The sequence below is a fragment of the Frankliniella occidentalis genome, unplaced genomic scaffold (genome assembly GCF_000697945.3).
Source record: "Frankliniella occidentalis isolate FOCC.00 unplaced genomic scaffold, Focc_3.1 Scaffold52, whole genome shotgun sequence".
NCBI classification, from domain to species: domain Eukaryota; kingdom Metazoa; phylum Arthropoda; class Insecta; order Thysanoptera; family Thripidae; genus Frankliniella; species Frankliniella occidentalis.
Window position 1 is genome coordinate 1,602,737 of NW_026267182.1, and position 5,404 is coordinate 1,608,140.

Consider the following 5,404-nt stretch of genomic DNA (forward strand, 5'->3'; position numbering starts at 1 on the left):
ACTACAGTGTATACAGGCGCTGATTAAGGGGGGGCGCTCTCTCTCTCTCTCTCTCTCTCTCTCTCTCCACCCCCCTCCCTTTCCCTCTCTCCCCCTCTCCCACCACCCTCTCCACCCCTCTCTTTCCCCTTCCAATCTCATCAAGTTTTTAATCCTTCGGAAACTCGGGGAGATGAAAGTATTCCTTTGTCTCCCAACTGTCTTCTGGGAAATTGAGGATTCGACTCGAGATAGGCGGCCGCTGCCGCCCCTTCCCTCCCGTCCCATTACCCCTTTGCTTCGCTTTCGTGCTTTTTCCTTTCCTTCCTCTCACCCTGTCCAACGTGGACCCAGGGGGAGGGGGAGGCGGGGGGGCGTGAACGGAATGACCGATAATTGGGCGGGTTCATTGTGAAATGGAGGGGCCCGCTCCTTCACGCCGGAAGTGTCTTGACGGCCATCTTGAAAAAGGGAGAAGGGGCTTCTGTCCCTCTCCCACCAACTTCTTTCTTTATTACTCTGCCAAAATGTAATCTCTGTCGTTGGCGTTGCCGAGGTGATAGATCACCCCCCGCGCTGCTGCTTGTGCGTCCGCCGCGCCGCCTCTCACAATGACCTGAATAGGCAGATAAGAAAGTAGGCACTTAACGCTGCTTGTTTTGTTTCCCTTGCGAAGAAAAGTCTTTTGCGGATAAGAAGTGCAATTCCTGACAGTGTAGAAGTATCCAGAAAAGTCTTTGGGACTATCATTATGAGCAAGTGAGGGGGGAAATTCAGATTTTTTTAAATGGATTTCCAATTTATTGAGCGAGTTCCACTAAGACGTAAAATTTACATAATTCGCACCTCATGGTGCGAATAAATATTACCAATTTCAGGAGGTTTTTAGTCTTCCGTTGTTTTCATGGGCCATTGCTTTCCTGTTAAGTTTTCTAAGTCATACGATGTTTGTGTGCTTGTGTTTGTATTAGTGTGTTTCTTTCCTTTCGTTTTTCTTTTGTGTGATTTTTTGAGTTAACATAAATGATGCCTCTGCACTTCCAGCCGCAGGGCACAGACATCTTATCTCTGAGTGATGAGCTCATAGCTCACGGCGAGGCTCGTACTCATCCTAGGATTTGTACTACTGTACCAACCACGTGTTTGTCATTCGTCGAAAGGCGTGTGTTCCCCCAAATTACGTCAAGGCTAGAGGTGGCAAGAGGAGACTAACGCTAGTTGTCTAGTTGCTGGATTTTAAGAATTTGCTATAGCAGTTGTCGGTACATCACGCGTGATGCAAGCGCGCTTGTTGCGTTTCAAACGGAAAAACATGTGCATGTGCATAAATTTTGCACAGACATTGAGATTTATCTTCTTGCGCTTTCGGTGACTTAAAAGTACGAAATAGTTCTTCCCAAGCTTTCAAACCATTTTTTTAGAATGCAAACACACAGTTTGCAAGCTTGCATCCTATGATTTTAATAGCCTGCATTCTATAGAATTTCTATGCAATATGAACTAAGTCTGAGAAAAAAAAAACGCTCGTGATTTCTTTGCAATGTTGCAAAGAATATAGTTTGCAAGCATGTTACAGTGAAGGGTACGATTGTGTAGAGGGCTATCGTAGTGTGGTCTTTTCTTTTGGTTCAGGGTAAAAAATAGTTTCTTTGAATTTCAACACCCGGCCTCGGTTGCCATTGGCGTTCTCCATTCGATCCAAGACCAGGTCTTCAAATTCAAGATTTTGTTTACCGTATGCAGGCGAGGCGAACGGTTGGGCCCGTCACTCACCGAAACGAGTGTGCAACCCCTTCTGCATCCGCTACAGTAGAAGAAACAACGACGGAGATGGGTTATTAGGCCACCCTGTAAGCCGTTTTTATATATAAAGCCAAAGTAGTATTAGTACTGTACTGTATTTGTATTGCCACCTGTGTATTTTTGTAGTATTAGGACTGTACGTTTGTAGTATTATTACCCCAGCTAGAAATACAACCTCGAAACGACGTCGAATCCACGTCGAAGTCGACAATTCACCGATCTAGGTGACAAAAACCCATCGAATCGACGTCGATTTCGCGTTGATCGATGAAATCGACCAAATTTCGACGACGCATTGGCTGGGTACTGTACTTTTGAGCTACTGTGAGCACATATTTAACAGTCATGCAATTGCATGCATTGACTTAAGTCTCAATCGACCGACGCGATAAACAAACCGCTCAGTATGTACAAAACAAAATCAACAATTTTCTCAGTTATGTAATCGGTTAAAATTGAAAAAAAGTCAGAAGAAAATAAAACTTTGTTTTTTTTATCTGACAAATATAATACGACAATACGCGAACGCACATTATTTTCGAGTCAATCCGCCATGGAAAGCTATGTGGCGACATACCCCCGACGCGTCAGAACCTCACCCCACCATCTCGGGGGTGGAGACGCGGCGGGCGGGAGAACGGGGAGGGGATGCGGGTGGAGTGGAGTGGAAAGGGAAGGGGCGGGAGAGGGGTAGCAGTGGATTGGGGGGAGGGAGGGAGCATGCAAGGAAGTGGAGGGAGGGCTTGTGGGGTTGCCCGATGACACATTCAAGGCCCGTAATTAGCACCTAATCCTCATCTGCCGCAACGATTTTGCAATTTGACGAATTTCTGCACACTGCACACGCGGCTGTGCGGAGGCAAACCGTCGAATTGTGACCCAAGAAAGCGTACTCTGTTAATAATTTGCCAACATTTAAGTTTCAGAAAAACCATATGACATAATAACTATCTCAGGAATTTTTATTTCCGTTACCTTCGCAACACGAATGCATTGCATATGCATACACTGTAAAACCAAGTGTGTACATAGTACACTCTTCCGTGTGCATATTAAAAAGCACGTACAAAGAAGTGTGTTACAGTCGACTACAGTGTATACAGGCGCTGATTAAGGGGAGGGGGGGATCCCCCCCCCTGTCTCTAGAGAGCCGCCTAGGTAGGCAATTTGCGCCACAAAACCACTGTATGTAGGCAATCGACAGTGCATTCCCCTGTCAGCCGGACCTTAATCCGCCCCTGTACATCTGTTAGGTTCCCACTTGGAAAACTAAGGTACGGGTAGGAGTACAACTCTATCACATTTAAAGATGTTTCAGTGATTTGGTTTACTAACACCCCCTTATAGTGCAGACTTTTTGAGCGATTTAAGTGTCTTTGTAAAGTATTAGCAGTCTAAAAAAATATTTACCCTCTCTGGAAAGGCACGAAGTAGCACCTTTGTTTCTCCAGATGGACCCGCCCTTAATAAGCTTTCATTTCTCTGAATGGCCATGTTGTTTCCTCCATTATAGTTATCGTAAAATATTAATTACTTATCGGAGTACATGGAAGCGTTTCGCGAAAATCGTTGCGATGACAACTTACGGCCAACGATCAGGCTCCTTTTGCGTGTCCCTCCTGGCTATGCAGCTTGAGAGAGTGTCGCTCGAGACGTATCGCTACGGCCCTCTATCTCGTTCTCTCTCCATTGCGTCCGTCACTCACTTTCCCAGCGTTATCGAGTCGTATTGTCTGATGCTAAACGTTTCCATTTCCTCTTAATTTCTGGCGTTTCGTCTGTCCGCCCGGTTCGCTCCGCGGGCCCTGGCCGGCGCTGCACAGCCCGCCTCGGCGCCTCGCTACCCATAAAACCATTTTATTCTCTCCTTTTGTCGACGCTCATCAGTCGCCAAGTATCTCCGTGTCGTCTCTGTGTCCATCTCTCCTTCTCTTCTCCCCGACCTCTTTGGCTCTGGCCTGGCAGGGTCTCAGTGCTCCATAGATGGGACTTCCGCACTGTTGTACTCGTAAATTTTGTCAGGCAGGCCTTTTCTTCTATTTGCACCCTTTTAACTTTCAATATGTACGCAACCTTGTTTTTCTCTGCAATAGTTTTTTAAGAGGCTTCCTTGGCTATGGCGGGGAATTCAAAATTTCACACTTCTGGCGAGAGAAGAGTGGGGCGCGAGACACGTTTCCGCAGTCACTTGTTTTGTTAAATGCCTCAGTTCCCTCTGCTTCTTGACATGGAGCAGCCCATCCCAGCCCAGCAGAAGCAGCAGCCCGCGTAGTAGTGCCGTCATTGTTCTTTGCCGTCCAGCGGAGTTTCAGTTGTGGACATAATTTTGGCATCTTTAAAGAAAGTCCAGCGCTATGCACTGAAAAGATAAAGGTGTGGTGTGGCTGTGACAACTTTTAAAGGTGCTATTTTTAGAGCCTCTTTTAAAACGTACTGAAATCTTAAAAAGTCCTGAATCTGACACCTTTGAAGTAACTTTAGCTTCTAAATCATTAGCTCTCTCGAAAGTTTCCCAAGCTCTCCTTAGAGCAGCTTTGTGACTACAGGGGACGATTTGACTTGACTAATCGCGAGCCGACTGTTTGGGTTATGCCGCAGCCAACTCAAAATCAGTAATCCGGACCAAAATTAAAAAGGAATTACTTTTGTTTTCATTTTATACGCCGCACCATCTTACGTATTGACTAGAAAGCAGTGTGCGGTCGCCGCGCGCACCGTCCGTGCACTCTCCCCGTTGGGGTTGGGATGTATGCTGCGCCGCCTGGCAGGCGTGCGTGGCGGGTTTGCCTATCGCCACGGCGCCTTGCCTCTCCGTGCGGAGTTTGATAGTTAGGCAACGACTCGAGCCACTCTCCCCGTTGGGGTATGCTGCCCCGCCTGGCAGGCGTGCGTGGCGGGCTTGCCTATCGCCACGGCGCCTTGCCTTTAAGTTCACTTATTTGTTCCAGAGAGTTAGTCAACCCGCTCTCCGCGCCGCGCACGGCGCAAGCGGAGCCTCGCCACAACAGAAAACGAAGCAAGTGTATGAGCTGCCTCGCCACTGCCGGTTCGCCTTGTTTCTCCTTCCTATGAAGGCTATGTGCTGCCTGTGCTGCAGCCGTCGACAGCGCATACCGCGCCAACACCGCGCTGCCTTCTGCTTTGCCAGCCCTCCCTTCCCCTTCAAATCGAAATCTTTTCCTTCTTATTGATTCACTGCCGCCGGGCTCCGCTCCCCGTTCCCTCCTCCCCCGTACAAAAATACCCTTCAATGGCCGAGCGCGCCACGCGAAAGAAGGAAAGAAGGGGTTGGGTGGGCAGCCGGGAGGGGGAGGAGCGGTGCGGCTACAAGTGGGTGGTGTTCTCGCTCGCTCGTTCCTCCCCCTTCTTTCATTTTCTCCGTTCTACTCGTTTTTGTTTTTTTTACCCCTGATGGAGACATTTGGAACGGCGGGACCGGCCCGGCCCCAGCAGCAGCGCCATTATACGACGCCGCTAGCGCACAATTTAAAGGCGTAATGCAAAAAATGAGAATAAAGTAGCCGCTTCGACTTTGGCCTCGTCGGCCTGTCACCGCGGAACGGACTGACTGAGAGAAATGCGTGACAGGCAGGTCGAGGGGCGTGCGGGGGAGAAGGGGGGG

The 5,404-nt window shown here is 48.5% G+C and overlaps 1 long non-coding RNA gene across 1 annotated transcript in view; it reads left to right on the forward strand.

Annotated features, from left to right (window-relative positions):
• LOC113205214 (uncharacterized) overlaps nt 1-5,404 on the forward strand; it is a 71,826-nt gene that overhangs the window by 65,685 nt on the left and 737 nt on the right. The gene's annotated exons all lie outside the window — the stretch shown is intronic.